Source organism: Octopus sinensis, linkage group LG9, assembly GCF_006345805.1.
Source record: "Octopus sinensis linkage group LG9, ASM634580v1, whole genome shotgun sequence".
In the NCBI taxonomy this organism is placed as follows: Eukaryota; Metazoa; Mollusca; class Cephalopoda; order Octopoda; family Octopodidae; genus Octopus; species Octopus sinensis.
In genome coordinates, this window is record NC_043005.1 from 5,635,743 (window position 1) to 5,652,240 (window position 16,498).

Consider the following 16,498-nt stretch of genomic DNA (forward strand, 5'->3'; position numbering starts at 1 on the left):
AAGTTGATGAGAATGATGTGGGTTGATATTTAATTTCAACATCATTAAGTTTATGTCTGTAGGAAAAATATTGGCAGAAGGGAAAATTTCAGAGAGATACAGTACAGGGGGAAGAAGACAACAGGGAAAGAGACGAATGGCAGGGTCTAAATAGGAAAAGTTAGAAGGTATCTAGTAAAAACTAACAGTAGAGGTGTAACGGAGAAGTAATAGTGCATTTATGAGTTAGGGGCTCAGCTACTGACGTTAAGAGAGGGTTTGCAACCAATTTACCAGTTTAAAATTCTAAGAAGTTGCCAGATACAGCAGGTTCTTAAGATAGTGTAGCTGAGTGGATGGTACAATGGCAGGAATATGACTATGACAGCTAAGGGGGAGACAGTGGTCTGGGCTGTATCACAAGTATAATAAAATTTTTAACATGGATGCATGACTTGAAATTTGGCAGGAAGGGAACAGTTGATTATATTAAGCCTGGATGTAGGATGTAGCTTCCCAGTGCCATAGCCAAAACGGTTGCCCCTTTCTCTACACTTGAATAACAACAAGAAAAAGGGTGTCTTGAATTTTTGACTTACATAAACGGTACATGCATTGATTAGTGATAAAGCCTCACAATAAAATCTAGGTTACATTGCATGATAGAAAATCCATTTTGGTAACTGCCAACTGGATATTAAACATATTTTAAGATAATTATGAGAATTAGGAAATATGTTGTGTACGAGGAAGAAAACAGAACAAAATCCATTGTAAATAAAACATTGTGCTTTCTTAGTTGTCTATGAGACTTTATGTAAATAGAATTAAATATCTTGACCAGGGATGTAACGTAACTTCTGAAATGTGAAGGTCTTGTGTGGTCAATAAATATGGAATGATCATCCATTCAGTCTCAGCTCCTCATTTGAAATAAAACAGTTGTCTGATGTAGATGTCATAATGCCTCCTATAAAGAAAACCACGCACCATCTTTTATTTTTTATCTTTGTGGCCATACTGGGGCATTGCTTTGAACATTTAGCTGAATGAGTCAACTCCTGTACTTCTTTTTTTTAAGCCTAGTATTTATTCTATCAATCTCTTTTGCTGAACAGCTAAGTTATGGGGGCATAAACACACCAACACTAGTTGTCAAGCAGTAATGGGAGACAAACATATACACAAAGACACACACACATAGATATATATACATACGTACATATATGTGTGTGTGTGTGTGTATACGATGGGCTTCTTTCAGTTTCCATCTACGAAATCCACCCACAAGGCTTTGGTCAGCCTGAGCCTATGGTAGAAGACACTTGCTCAAGGTGCCATGCAGTGAGACTGAACCCAGGACCATGTGGTTGGGAAGCAAGCTTCTTACCACACAGCCATGCCTGCACTTATATAAACATGTTGAAAATGAACCAACGAGGGAGCTTCAACATGGTTATTCAATCTGCTAGAAGTAGCAATAAAATTTCTTTCAAATTGTACCCTATGTTTTAAAATGAATGACATGTCATACAATGCTATTCTAGATACATCATATCTCTGAGAAAAAATAAAAACAATAGTGTGTTATAGATGCTGTGTGATTGAAAAGCTTGCTTCCCAATCATGTAGTTTGGGTCTACCCATACTATGTGATACCTTAGGCAAATGTCTTTTGCTATAACCATGGACAGACCAAAGCCCTAAGAATGAATTTAGTGGATGGAAACTGAAAGAAGCCCATTTTGTATGTGTGTGTGTGTGTGTGTGCATTAATATCAAATCATTGAGAATGAGTGTTCAACACCACACTGATGGGTAATATTCTTTATTTGTGGATTAACAAGGCTACCATTGGTTTCATGCCAAGAGAAATCACTCAACAGTTATAAAAGCCTGCTGCATGGAAAGTTGGTACTCAACCAAGATGGAAATGAATACCAATATTCCATGTTGCAGGGTTAATAATTGTTGAGAGATTTCTCTCAGCATGATATCAATGATCGGCTTGTTAATCCACAAATTAAATATATATATATTATATACATATATAGGTATGTACGTATGCACGTATATATGTTTGTATGTGTGTGTGTGTGTGCGTGTGAGTGAGTGAGTGTGTGTGTGTATGCGTGAGTGTGTGTGTGTGCGCATGTGCATGCATGTGTGTGTGTGCGAGAGAGAGAGACAGAGAGAGAGAGAGAGAGAGAGAGAGAGAGAGAGAGAGAGAGAGAGAGAGAGAGAGAGAGAGAGAGAGAGAAGTGGTCAATGGCTCATCAGAACAATGTCATCATTTATGATGAATTAATACTCACACTTTTACCCACTTTGCAACAAGTTTATATCTGTAGGTATCCCTAAGAAGATTTCAACCCTGACTGTTCTGCCCCTTTTGTGAATCATAAAGTGGTTCAGGCATGATATGTATAGTCATAGCATAGAATTCTCTTGACCCTTTAGTTGTTTTACATGGCAGAGTTAATGTCAAAGGTATTTTGGATGATCGTGTCCATCTTACAGTACAATCATTGTACCTTGAATGTAGTGCACTCTTCCAGCATAATAGTTTGCTGATTCATATGGTTAATGTTATTTAAAATTGGTATGAAGCGCTCAAAAGTGAAGTAGACCACTTAGATTCCATTCCACACACACATACAATCAAGATATCTCCATACGATTGAACATTTATGGTTCATTTTGAAACAGCAAGTGAGGACCCACTTTCCTGTGCCATCTTTGCTGAAAGAGCTAAAGTAGGTTTTACTCAAAGAATGGTTCAAAATTCCCCTAACAGCTGTGATTGGTGTCAAAGGTAGACCTCAATAATACTTCTATTTATCAAGATATTTCCATTATTTTTGTCCAACCCTTGTAGATGGCTAACTAAACTACATAATATTTCACTGTATCTCTGTGCAAGGAACTTCATTCGGAGTAATGAACCTGATTTCCAGATCAGTAACATCCTGCCAAGGAATACATTTATAATTCTCATCCATTTCACACTAAGCTGTTGCCTAATATGATATTTGCCTTTACATAATGAATGTTGTTATGAGAAACTGTAAGATAGTAATTTTCTAAAGGACATCTGAGATATGAATAGAATGATCTTAAACAAGGATTGAAGTCACATTGCTAACTTGATTCACTAAGAAATTTGTGCTGAATTACAATTGGACAAACATATTAGAAATAATCTTACCTGCTGTAGGCATACAGGACCTGAAATTTTTGGAGAAGGAGCTAGTCAATTATATCAACCCCATTGCTCAACTGGTACTTATTTCATTGACACCGAAAGGATAAAAGGTAAAGTTGATCTCAGCAGAATTTGAATTCACAATGGATTACTGACTGGTAATTCAAGCTAGATGTGGACAAGTGTGTCACCATGCACTTTGAGGGGAAAAACTTAGCTTTTACATACTCCTCCAACACCAATTTTAAGAAGTCTGTTAGTGAACATGATCTGGATGTTATTGTAAACAGCAATCTGCATTGGACAAAGCACATATCTAAAACTGTCAAGAAGGCTGAGGGTGTCTTAGCATTACTTGGTCAGACTTTTGTCAGCTGCTCTCCAGTTATCTAGTTTAAACTGTATGTGACAATGGTACGCTCACACTTAGAGTTTGCATCACCAGTCTGGAACCCTTATCTTGCTCAGCACATCAATCTCCGGGAAACTGTTCAGAAATGTGCAACCAAATGGCTATCTGCCATCAGGCATCTACCATACTCTGAATGTTTTGCTTCTATGGGCATGGACACATCGAAGCTCAGATGTCTGACAACTGACTTGGTAGACACCCGCAAGATTATTCACCATCTTTCCAACAACAACCTTGGGCACCTTTTTGAATTACATATGTCAAACACTTGTGGGCATGGTTACAAAATCAAAAAGCAACACAGCACCCATGAGTTTTGGAAACATTATTTGACACTCATTATTATTATTTTCTCTTTATCTCAGGGTTTTGTTTGAGCTCCTGGAGTCTTGCATGCATAGCGGACTTAATACCTGCAGCCTACAGTACCATGCTATTTGTTCTTTTCAGCTATCTAATACTTTCCTGTTTATTCTGGCCGTGCCAAGGAGGCAAACCTTTTGTAACAGTTCTACTGGGCACTCTATTCCAATTTCCTTTATATTTCTCTTGATGCCTTCTGATACTGTTCTCAAGGACCCAACAATAATTGGCACTATCTTCTCCTTCTTCATTTTCCATAGCCAAGCTATTTTGTACTTAAGAGGGTTGTATCTATCTATCTTTTTTCCCTCCTTCTTGACTATTCAAAGGTCAAAGGGTCATGCAACATCAACTATATAGCATATGTATTCTTCTTCTTCTTCTTCTTATTATTATTATTGCCTTTGTACAGCTTCTAACATTGGAGATGTACTACAGTGTCAGCTGTTCACTAAGGTAACACCTCTTATTTTTCAAGCACCATCTGGAGTATTCAAGTGGTTCCAAGCTGTGCTGTTTTCTGCAAGTGCTACACCCTTATTGCAGCCCATATTTGTTCCACGTACTTCTTGAGATTTTTGCTCACTGTTCCCAGGGATCCGACAATTATTAGTACTACTGCTACCTTTTTCATTGACCACAACTGCTTAACTTCCCAAGCTAACCTGTCATATCTCTCAACTTTTCTTTCTTCTTTATCACATGCCTTGTTGTCAGCTAGGCATGCTATGTCTATGATCCAGCATCGTTTGCTTTCTTTCTCAATTAACACTATGTCTGGTTTCCTATTCTCCATCTCATGGTCACACTGAATCATAAAATCCTATAGGATCTTTGCATTTCTATTTTTGACAATGCCTTCAGGTTTGTGGTCGTACCAATTTTTTGCTCTGTCAAGTCTGGTCGAACCAATTTTTTGCTCTGTCAAGTCCATACTTGTTGCAGAGTGTCCAATGAACAAGCCTTGCCATATTGTCATGGTGTCTTTTATATTCCTTCAGGGCTAGTGGCATACATTGGCTGTAATATGCCATACGGTTTCACTGGTTTGTCCACAGATTCTGCACTTATCACTTTCTGCTGTGTTGTCTATTCTGTATTTTATGTAGTTTGTTCTTAGTGCTTGCTCTTGGGCTGCACAGATCAGAGCCTCCGTTTCCGGTTTTAAATCACTTTTAGTCATCCACAGCCAAATTTTTGCTCTGTCTGTCTTATCTTCAACATCCCTATGAAATTGTCCATGCATTCTTTTCTTTACCCACCTATTTTCAGTTTCATTCGTTTTCAATTGCTTGTACAGTGCTTTATCTTTCCAATCTTTCATCCTACACAAGTCTGACCTTCTTATAATAATAGCGGTTCTGTAGCATTTTTTACATACCATCCTATGTTGTTTTCTTCTGCTCTAATGCTGTGTTCACATCCAATAAGTCCTCTTCCCCCTCTTTTTCTTGGTACATACAGTCTGTCTGTGTCACTTTTTGAGTGGAGGGACCCATATCTAGCTCGCAACTTACTTGTCTTTCTGTCTAAGCTGTTTACTTCGTCCATGCGATTACCCCTGCTCCAGGTGTTGATAGCTTTGATCTTATTCCATCCATTTAATTTTGAATTAAGGATCAGTTTCAGTCTGTGCAAGTACTCCACCTTAAATTTTTCTGTCATTTCTTTCTCCGTCAATTTATCCATTTCCAAAATCCCCAAGTACTTATAGCCCGTCTCTTCTATCTACTTCATAACCTCACCCAAAGGTATCGCTAGCCCATCCATACATTTGATTTTGCCTCTCTTCAAGACTAACACACCATACTTTCTCAGTCCGAACTCCATTCTGATATCAGCACTGAAGGTATACACCATATCAATTAGGGAACTGACTTGGGCTTCATCTTTACCATAAAGTTTGAGGTCATCCATGAATAGCAAATAGTTGACTTTTTGCTGGTGGCTTTTTAATACATACCTAGCTTTTGCTTTCCTCAGAATCAGTGTTAGTGGTATCAAGCACAGTACAAAGATCAGTGGGGACAGGCAGTCCCCTTGGAAGATGCTCCTCTAAACTTCTCCTCCTCCTCCTCCTCCTCCTCCTCCTCCTCCTTCTTCTTCTTCTTCTTCTTCTTCTTCTTCTTCTTCTTCTTCTTCTTATTATTATTATTATTATTTTAAAGACAGACAAAAGCTGCTAAGTATTATATCTGTTTTTACATTCCGTGTTCAAATTCTGATCATACCATCCAACCCATACCAGCATGGATAATGGACGTTAAATGATGATGATGATGGTGATGGTGATGATGGTGATGATGATGATGATGATGATGATGATGATGATGATGATGATGATGATGATGTAATCTGCCTTACATATTAGAAATAAAGATATTTATTCTCAAACCAGTTTCTTACAGTGAACTGGAACTTTGTCACAATTTTAGTGTCCACCATGGTGATTGGATGAAATATAACTCCCTATCTGGATAATGGATACTCTGTGGCAGTTATTACTTCTAGCTGTCATGCACCAATGAATGAACCTCTATGCTGCTACTTGAATTGAAAGAAATTGCAACAGAATCTGTCATCCTGTTGAAAACTAAGTCAAAAGCCAAGTTCTGTAATGTTTCTTTAAAAGAACAGAAATGAATGATGGAGGAAGAGATTACAGTTTTTTCTCCTTTACAAATGAATGTAAACAAAGTTAATACAATTCTTGTCATGTCTTGTATTTTAGAACTGGCTGATAGTCTCATGTGGTACTATGTCATACAGAAAGTTAAATTGCTCTCTAATGTATTAATTTATTTAAAAAAAATAAGGAAACATTGGTTAACGTAGCAGAAGGTACCACCATATCTCCTAAAAAGACATCTTTTTTTGTGGTTGAAATATCTTTGATTATAAATCTGTTTGAGCAGGTAAGACATGAGATAATATATAACAATGCCAACAGCTTCTAGTTTTCTTATCACATTCCTAAACATCTATGGCAACATTAAACAGGATTACAACAGCAAAACAATGGGCAATGAACCTAGTTACTCTCAGCTCTACTGTTATCAACTACACACTGGCCTTACGATGATGGTGATATATATATATAAATATATATAATATATTGAGTCATAAAATCACTTAACTAAGTGTCTTTCCTAATGATAAAGTGTAATACATGATATAGAGTTAATTGACTGAGTCTAACTCTGCATCTAAAAGAGGAAGAATCTGGGCTTTATGTTTTTATATATATTTTATTCTCTGTTATGTTTTTGATGATATTACTACTGGTAGATTTCATTGTTTCTCCACTATTCCAAAGGAGAATTTTATTGTAGTATTTGTGTATGTTACATAGCTTATGGTTTGCTTCTGGTTGTTAACTATGCCTCATGATGCTATCTGTGGCATGGGAAGGTTAATGATGAATGTTGTTGTTAGATATGCAGCTCAGTGTTTGAGACAGGAGTTGAATTGGATGAAAATGTGTTGGCTCATTTTCTGTCATCGTCAGGAGAAAGTCAGATATGACCTTCTCCTGACTATGACAGAAAATGTTTATGGGTAGTATCTGGATGTTTGTATAGTTATACATATATACATATGTGTGTGTGTGTGTGTGTGTGTACAAAGTATATATATATTTATTTTTACATATATGTATATAAATGTATGGACACTGTTGATGAAGTGAAAGCATACAGAAGTCATGACCAAGCAGTTCCACTGCTGGTGCTGAACATTTTTGACCAAAACTGAGGTTTCTGTGCTTTTTTGCTCTATACCTATACAAGATGCTTTCTGAAGATGAATACTACAGTATTATGGCATTCTTAATGTACATCCACATTAAGTAGAATAGATTGCTATTTGATACTAATACTGCTCCCATCACTAATAACTAATATACACACATACACACCAACACTTCCTGTCGGCTTAGGGCTAAATAGCAGTGGTGTGATTCCCTTTATGGGACTCATGTTAAGTTGACAGTATACAACTGCTCTGAAAAAACAAGATAATTTGACCTTATATCAAAAAGAAACAAGAACGCAGGAATGATTGTGTTAGAATAAATGTTATACAGAATTTTGGTTCCATTTTCCAGCCGATAGGATACAACTCTCTTCCTGGAGAGTGCATAGTCTACTTCAGTCTTTTCATTCTTATAAATGTAGTGATATAACAGAATCAGTTGAGTGTTGGACAAATATCTTATGACATTTCTTCCAACTCTATACATTTCTGAGTTCAAATCTTGTCATGGTCATCTTAGTCTTTCATCCTTCAGGGATCAATAAAATAAGGTACCAGTCAAATACTAGTGTTGATGGCGCTAACTAGACCTCTCCCCTCAAAATTGTTGACCTTGTATCAAAACCAGAAACTATTATTACCTCTAGTAAAAATGGTTTCTCTAAAGGCAACAAGCTGGCAGAACTGTTAACATGCCTGACCAAATACTTAGCAGCATTTTGTCCGTTTTTAAGCTCTGAGTTCAAATTCTGCCAAGGTTGACTTTGCCTTTCATCCTTTTGGGATTGATGATAAAAGTACCTGTCAAGTAGTGGGAATGATTTAATTGACTAATCCCTTCTCCAAAACTTTCGGGCCTTGTGCCTATAGTTACCATCAGCAAATTAAAGATCCTCTTGCTCAACTTGCATAGCTTCATGTCCTCATATCACAATACACATTTGAAAAAAAAAGAGGGTCATAGTACATAATGTAGTCCTAAAAACACTATTTCTGAAATTACAAAAGCAAACCGAAAATAAGAAGAAAAGAAAGAAAAAGAAAAAGAACAGGATGGTCATAAATTATTTCTTTAATTATAGTCTGCACAATAAAACCTGACCTGGCACTTAACAACGAGAAATTAACAAAATACTTACCCATGTTGGATCTTGATAAATTTAGATATTTAACATTTGATGTAGCTTCGTAGGTTTCTTCCATTGCTGTTTTACTCATATTTGCAATAAAAATTTCTCAGAATGAAACTATATTTGAAAATATGTTCTTTAATAGAACAACATTACTTGTCTGTAGCATTTGTTAAGTTGTTAACTTAGCAACGGCTGTTTACTGACAGCTAAACTTACTGTGCATTATACTTAGTCTTTGTTTATAAGATTACACAAGAGTTCAAGTTACCCAGCAATAAATAAATAAATAAATAAATAAATAAATAAGTAAAACCTGTGCATGTGTGTGCTTGTGTTTGTGTGTGTGTGTGTGCGTGTGTGTGTTTGTGTGTGTGTGTGTGTGCATCTGGTTTGTCAGCAGTCGGAGGCCTGAAATTTGCCAAAAGGGCATTTTTTTGGTGACAGCAATAGGATAAATCATATTTTTGTTGATGGATACTGCAGGAGGATATGCATTTTTTTGCGGAGGCAGAGCTGGCAGTTGGGGGTGGTGGGTGAATATGGTGGTGCTTTGTCAACAATAGTCCACTTGATACTGGGTATTTCATCTTGGAGATCATGGAATTTCCAGAGAAAACATGACAGGGAAGTAGAGTTCTCTATGTCCCTGGATCTGAACACGTGCATATGCTGGGAGTATCTTCCCTTGAAGTCATTAGCTGTCATACCCATATAGTGTCTAGTAATGCTATCAGATTGTGTAAAGGTGCTTCTGTATACTATGGCCCTTGAGAGACAAGACTTTTCCAGAGGGCACATGGTGGAGTTACGGAAGTTGCAGGTTATGGTTGGGGTTGTTGTGGGTGCATTTTACGCCTATCGATGTGTGCGATGTTAGATGTTGTCTAAGTAGGAGTAGCCCACTTGACATTATGGGGAGGGGGGGTTGAAGAGTTTGTTATACTTATGGCCTCTGGGGAAGTGTTTCTTAATTAACGATAGGAAGCCCCTAGCTATATTGGTGGAAACTTCTGGGTTGAAGCGGGGTATACCATATTATTTTCCATCTCCTAATCCTTTTGGGGTGAGGAGAGGGTGTTTGGGGGTTGTCCACATATGTGAGCTTCTCAGTAAGCCCACTCCTAGTTAAAGCATTGTTTTAGTGGTGGGGCTGTTAAAGGTCTCTCTATTGGCCGAGATATTAGATAGTTGTTTACTAATACCTGGAACCAGGTTTCTTATTACAGCAGGGGTATGGTTTGAGCTCTTGTGGATGTATACTGTATCCTCGTTAGGCTTCCTGTATGGGTAATACTTTCCTGTACTGAGGTCTAAGGTTACATTCAAGAAATTGACTGTAGTCAGGTTGGTGGTAACTGTTATGGACAAGCCAAACTCCTTAAATATTTTTATCAAGTCCTTCCTGAACCTGGCCATGGTGTGGTCATTCATATGACCTGAGATAGCCAGGCCGTCATCCCTGTAGAGGGCTGACCTATGTGGGTGGGTATGTCTTTTGAGGGTATCCAAGATGTATAACCTGATATATTTCAGCCCTGTCAAGATGTATTTCAGCCCCATCAAAGCTCCTCATAGAGATGTCAAACAATGGGTTGCCTTCTTTTTTCACCCAGAAGGAATCGTCATGTGCCAGAATTTACTTTCTGGCATTCGTGATAATTCTGATGTCAAGGTCACTAATGCTGGTGTATTGCTCAGCAAAAGTTAGGACCTTCAGAAAGAGGGGCTTAGATATGGAAGGGTAGAAGTCAACAAGGTCGAACTGGGTGAATCTACAGGTTGATTTATTCTCGATACAGTGGCACCAGTTGACCACGACTGTGCTGGAATTCCATTGAGTCAACCCTGTAGATCTTCTGATATCAGAGTTGATAGTATTGAGAATACCTTTGCTAATAATACCTAACTCAGTTTTAGAGGGGTTGATCAGCCTGCATTTTGGATTGGAGTGGAAGTTAGGCTTATGGTCCTTAAGTGTAATATGGGGGCAGGGGCTGTGTGGCTAGGTAATCCACGCAATTCTCTATATTAAGGTGGATGACAAGCTCCTTTGCACCTGTATTTGTCATTGTAAATGGAATTATGTGTTTTCTTGTATGTTTGGGTGATGGCACTTGTAAGAAGTCTTAAGTGTGTGGAAGTGTTCATTTCATAAATGTTCTTTGTTTTGTCTACAAAATTGTTTAATGCTGGTCATATAGTTATTTAGGGGTTTAAGGAAGAGGTAAAAATAATGCCAAAATCTTACCTTCTTTACAATGTTCCATAGGTCAGTCTCAAAGTTCTCAAGGTCATTCATACGTGAGGGGCACTTTTGGCATTTGAAGCTGAATTTATCCGTAGATGTAGTAATAAATGGATTCTCGTAGCAGAAAGCCTTCCAGCACATGTGCTTGATGACACTTTCCATCTTCTCCATAAGTCAGGTAGATTTTCCTTGGAGGTATTTGGATATTCCTCAGCAAGTATGGTAGTGGTTGTCTCTCCATTGCAAAATGTTGGCCAGACATTCATGAATGGTGCTCAACAGAGTCTGGAGCAATTGTACGAGCGAGTGGACAAACAAAAGAAGGGCACTCAACCAATTTATTGTGAGTTACATGTATGGATCAAAATAATTTTATTCCAAATTTGTTGGTACTCTTGAGTTTCAAGCATGATGCTAGTAGTCAGCTATTTTGAATTTGAATGACAAGTTGATGGTTATTACTGTAAGGTGGGCTGTGATTGGTTGAGGAAGTTGATGCAGTATCGTAGTTTGATGTTAGTATATGGAAAATACCACATGGTGAATATCAATTTATATAATCTTTGAATAGAAGTAGGCATTGCTGTGCGGTTAACAATTTTATTTTCCAACTATGTGGTTTCAGGTTCTGTCCTACTGTGTGACATCTTGGACATGTGTCTTCTACTGTAGCTTCAGATCAACAAAAACCTTGTGAGTGGATTTGATATATGGAAACTGGAATGGAAGAAGCCCACTCTCATTATATGTATGTGTATGTGTATTTGTTTGTAGCCTTGTCTTGACATCATGTGTTGGTTGTAAACAAGCATCACCATCATACAAGTGGTGTTGTTCATTTCCAATCTACCATGAAAAACATGTCTGGCTGTGGGGAAATATTACCTTACTGCCAGTAAAGTGGGAGTTAACCACAAGTACAGCAAAGAATTTGGTGTAGTGGTAGGGGTTCATCAAGGCTCGGTCCTAAGTTCCCTCCTTTTCATCACTGTCCTCCAAGCCATAACAAAGGAATTCAAGACTGGCAGCCCCTGGGAACTATTATCTGTTGATGGTCTTGCCCTCATAGCCAATCTATATCAGAACTAGATGAGAAATTCCAGGTGTGGAAGCAGAACCTGGAATCTAAGGGCCTTAAGGTTAACTTAGCAAAAATTAAGGTCCTAGGAAGCAAGAAAACTGACAGGATCCTACCCACCTCAAGTAGGTAGCCCTATTTGATTTGTAGGAAAGGTGCAGGCAGGAACTCCATACAATGTATCCAGTGTAAGCTATGGACACACAGGAGGTGCAGTGGTTTAATAAGGAGGTTATCAGAGAAGATAGTTTTCATATGTGGAAGATGTACAGGGTCCATAAAAACTTTAGAAACTCAGGGAATTGATTCTCTCAAATGCCCTGGTGGCTTATTAGAAATAGTAGATAATTTCTGCTACCTAGAGGACCAAATTCGTTGTAAAGGAGGATGCACAGAGTGTGATAGCTAGAATAAGAATAGGGTGGAGGAAATTCAGAGTGCTGAATTTCCAAATTAGATGGAACATGTGGAAGTAGGAGATCCAGGAAGACATGGTATGAAGAACTGAAGAACAATCTCAAGATGCTGAACTTTTCAGGCGAGATGACAAAGGACAAAGATGCCTGGCGCCTTGCTGTACTTAAAAAGATTTGTACTCCACAGCAAAAGTGTTAAGACCAGTCCCTCTGATGGTGAAAGGCACTTATGGCAGTGCCATGTAAAAACATCCATGCAATGACACATAAAAACGCTCATACGGCACTACATAGAAGCACCTGTGCAGTGCCACATAAAAGCACCCAGCACACTTTGTAAAGTGATTGGTGTTAGAAAGGGTATCCAGCTGTAAAAACCATGATAAATCAGACTGGAGTCTGGTGCAGCTCCCCAGCTTGCCAGCTCTGGTCAAACTGTCCAGCTCATACCAGTATGAACAACAGAAATGAAATGATGATGATGATGATGATATACATTATATCATATGAAGGGGTGCTGTAAAGTTCCTGGCTTTGAGTAAAAGAAGATACAGGAGGATTAGTTAATTATGATTTCATACAAGCATATTCCTCTCCCAGATCCATACACTTATTACAGCAGCCTTTCAGTTTTTCTAAGCCATTTAAAAGAACTTGGAAGGTTGGGCCTCCAACCAGGCTTTTCATGATACCCCAAAAGCCAGGAACTTTCATATATAGCCAGGAACTTTCATATATAGAAATAAACACACACACACACACACACATATACATATGCAGCCGGCTGGCTTACCGGTTTTCAGTCAATCTGTCGGACCCATGCCAGCATGGAAAGTAGACATTAACTGATGATGATGATGATGAGGATGATGAGGATGACGGTGACATATACATACAAACATACAATTAAATACATACATATATACATGATGCGGACAGTATTTGAGGACACATGTATTTTTAGTCATTATTTTATTTGACTAACTTTTATTGAGCTTCTGTTTCAGAAAATAACAATGACTGACCCTATGCTTACTAATGAAATGAAAATATCACAAAAACTGTTACTCAGAGTTTCACGTTCCTGTTCATCGGACAATTTTGTTTAGAATATATATAAATCGACCCCAGGACTTATTCTTTGTTAGCCTAGTACTTATTCTAATGGTCTCTTCTGCCAAACCACTAAGTTACGGAGACATAAATACACCAACATCTATTGGAGGGACAGGCACAAACACACAAACACACATACACACACACACAGACACACACGCACGCACATACACGATGGGCTTCTTTCAGTTTCCGTCTACCAAATCCACTCACATGGCTTTGGTCAGCCCAAGGCTATAGTAGAAGACACTTACCCAATGTGCCATGCAATGAGACTGAACCCAGAACCATGTGGTTGGTAAGCAAGCTACTTACCACACAGCCACTCCTGTGCCTATATATATATATAAAACCTACATGTATATACACACACATATATACACACATGGTGGCTGCCCCCTCGTTATCGAGTATGGCTATTGCACAAAGCTTAATCAATGTTGTTATCATGCAATGCCTGTGCAAGAAGATTTTTTTTAAAGTGAGGAAAGGCTGTGCACTGAGTCAATCCCACTCACTAAGCAACAGCAGTCATAATCCGAAAAGAAGAACAAGTCAACATCATCGGTAACCACTGAGCCGCATGTTTTATGTCGGAGTTATCCCAGTTACCTGAGTTACCTTCTCCTAGAAGGATGCCCTAACAAAGGCTAGGAGTCCTTCACTCCCAATGGTTTAACCGCACAATTGGGTATTCAGTCCGATTATTTCTATGTCTCCGCGCATGATACAGCCTTAAGACATTTATTGGATGGCCGTTCACTCTCAAGAGTTCCTCCGCCCTTTCACGGGTTTTGTTTTTCATCCCGCAGGATGTCCAATAAACACCCTCTTCACCAAGCAAGCTTGGTGGGGTTGCCGGTTTAGTCACCGACAACCCGACCATGCAACAGGTTGTACTGGATTACATGTTACCAGTAGCACTCGAAAGTGACCTGACATACACACATATACATACCTACATACACATACATATGTATATACATACATACACATATATATACACACACACAAATACACACAGATATCCCCTCCGGCTCACATGGCCCTGCACCTCCCCCCCACTATCATCATCCTCACCACCCAATGTCCATTTTCCATGTGGATATTAAACAACAATGATGGATGCATACACAAAGATATGGGTGTCTTATATAAGATAAACCTATCTGTATGTATTCACTTTTCACACAAAAACTGCTGCCCGAAATGCTTCCATACTTGGGATGAATGAATAATTGGACCTCAGATACATACTATGGTCATCATTTTTTTATTAAAAATAAATAATATTGCTTTACATATATGATTCACTTCTTTAAAAAGGTTTCTCAATGTCAACTTCCAGTATTGACATAGCAACAGCAAAATATTCAGTTTTCATTTGCAAAATCTCTCACTCTCTATTTTAATGTTTTCATTTCAAGTTTTAATTCACTATTTTCAAACAACTACAATAAAATCCTGAAAGAAGTATTTTCAAAGTTCCCAAATTTAAATATTTGGTACAAAATAGTTTTTAACAAGCTTTTATTTATATGATTTTTTTCATTTCATGTTTATTTCATTCATTGTTTGCAGTGTTCTCTCTCCTCCTCCTTTCTCTCTCTCATACACACTGTGTCTCTAATATAAACATACACACACACACAAACACAGTCTCTCTAATATAAACACACATACACACACTCCAGGTTTGATTTTGTTATTACACAAATATCACATTGGAATTTTGCTATTCAACATGGAGCATCCAAGAAAATATGAACATTCTTTAATTAATTTCTGTAAATTTTTTTTATTTATTTACTTTTTGTATGTCGTGTTCAGCTCTATATATTTATAATCAGTTACACACACACGTGTGTGTTTTTGTGCGTATGTTTGTACACATTTACGTATGTGTGAGTGTGTGTGAGAGAGAAAAAGTGTGCTGTCTAAGTGGCACTCACTCTTTCTCTCTCACACACACCCACACACACATGCACACATACATACGAAAAAGATGTAGGCTTATTTATTTATGAATGTACATATACATGACAACACACTTTTTCACTTGCACTCTCTCTCTCTTACTCCTTCACACACACACATACACACATCCATTTCATCTGATGTTTGATATTGTATGTGTATGTGTGTGTGTGTGTGTGTGTGTGTGTGTGTGTGTGCAGCATTCCATAATTGCCATTTATTTCACTCACTTTTGGGAAGATGTTCATGTACCTCATTTTTTCATTTAATCCCCATTTAAATTCTCAAAAAAGTTTCTGAGAACAATGTTCTCACTCTCTAGAAGAGGAGTCAGGGTAGATGTAGATGATCAGTATTCAACAGTGAAGCAAAGACGAGTACAGGTAGCCAGAGTCAATGTTGGATTCTGCAACTCTGTTAACTCTATCAAGTATGTTTTCAAATATGTAAACAAATGTTTAGATGCTGCAACATACACTCTAATGCAAGAATGGCAGTCAGCAGATAAATAAAAATGACAAAGTTACACAATATGACAGAGGAAGACACATCAGTACCAATGAGGCTTTTTGGTGCATCTTCAATTTTCCCATTCATGACAGGCACCCAGCCATCATTCATCTGACTGTCCATCTAGAGAATGGCCACAGAGGTATCTTTACAAAAAAACAGCCTTATAACAAGCACTTTCTCCAAAAGGAACTACCCTTACTGCCTTTTTTTAAAGTTGTATTGAGTAGATGAAGATGCAAGAAAACTCTTTTACACACAATTACCCAAGTATTAGAAACAATAAATGGCACAAGAGGAAAGGTGGG

General features: G+C 38.0%; 1 long non-coding RNA gene across 1 annotated transcript; it reads left to right on the plus strand.

The window, feature by feature from the left end:
• The first annotated feature begins 7,543 nt into the window (after positions 1–7,543).
• LOC118764676 lies at positions 7,544–13,271 on the plus strand. The gene is made up of 3 exons (XR_005000483.1): positions 7,544–7,558; positions 13,012–13,016; positions 13,188–13,271. It is a non-coding gene; the product is annotated as an uncharacterized LOC118764676 (long non-coding RNA).
• The last annotated feature ends 3,227 nt before the right edge of the window (positions 13,272–16,498 follow it).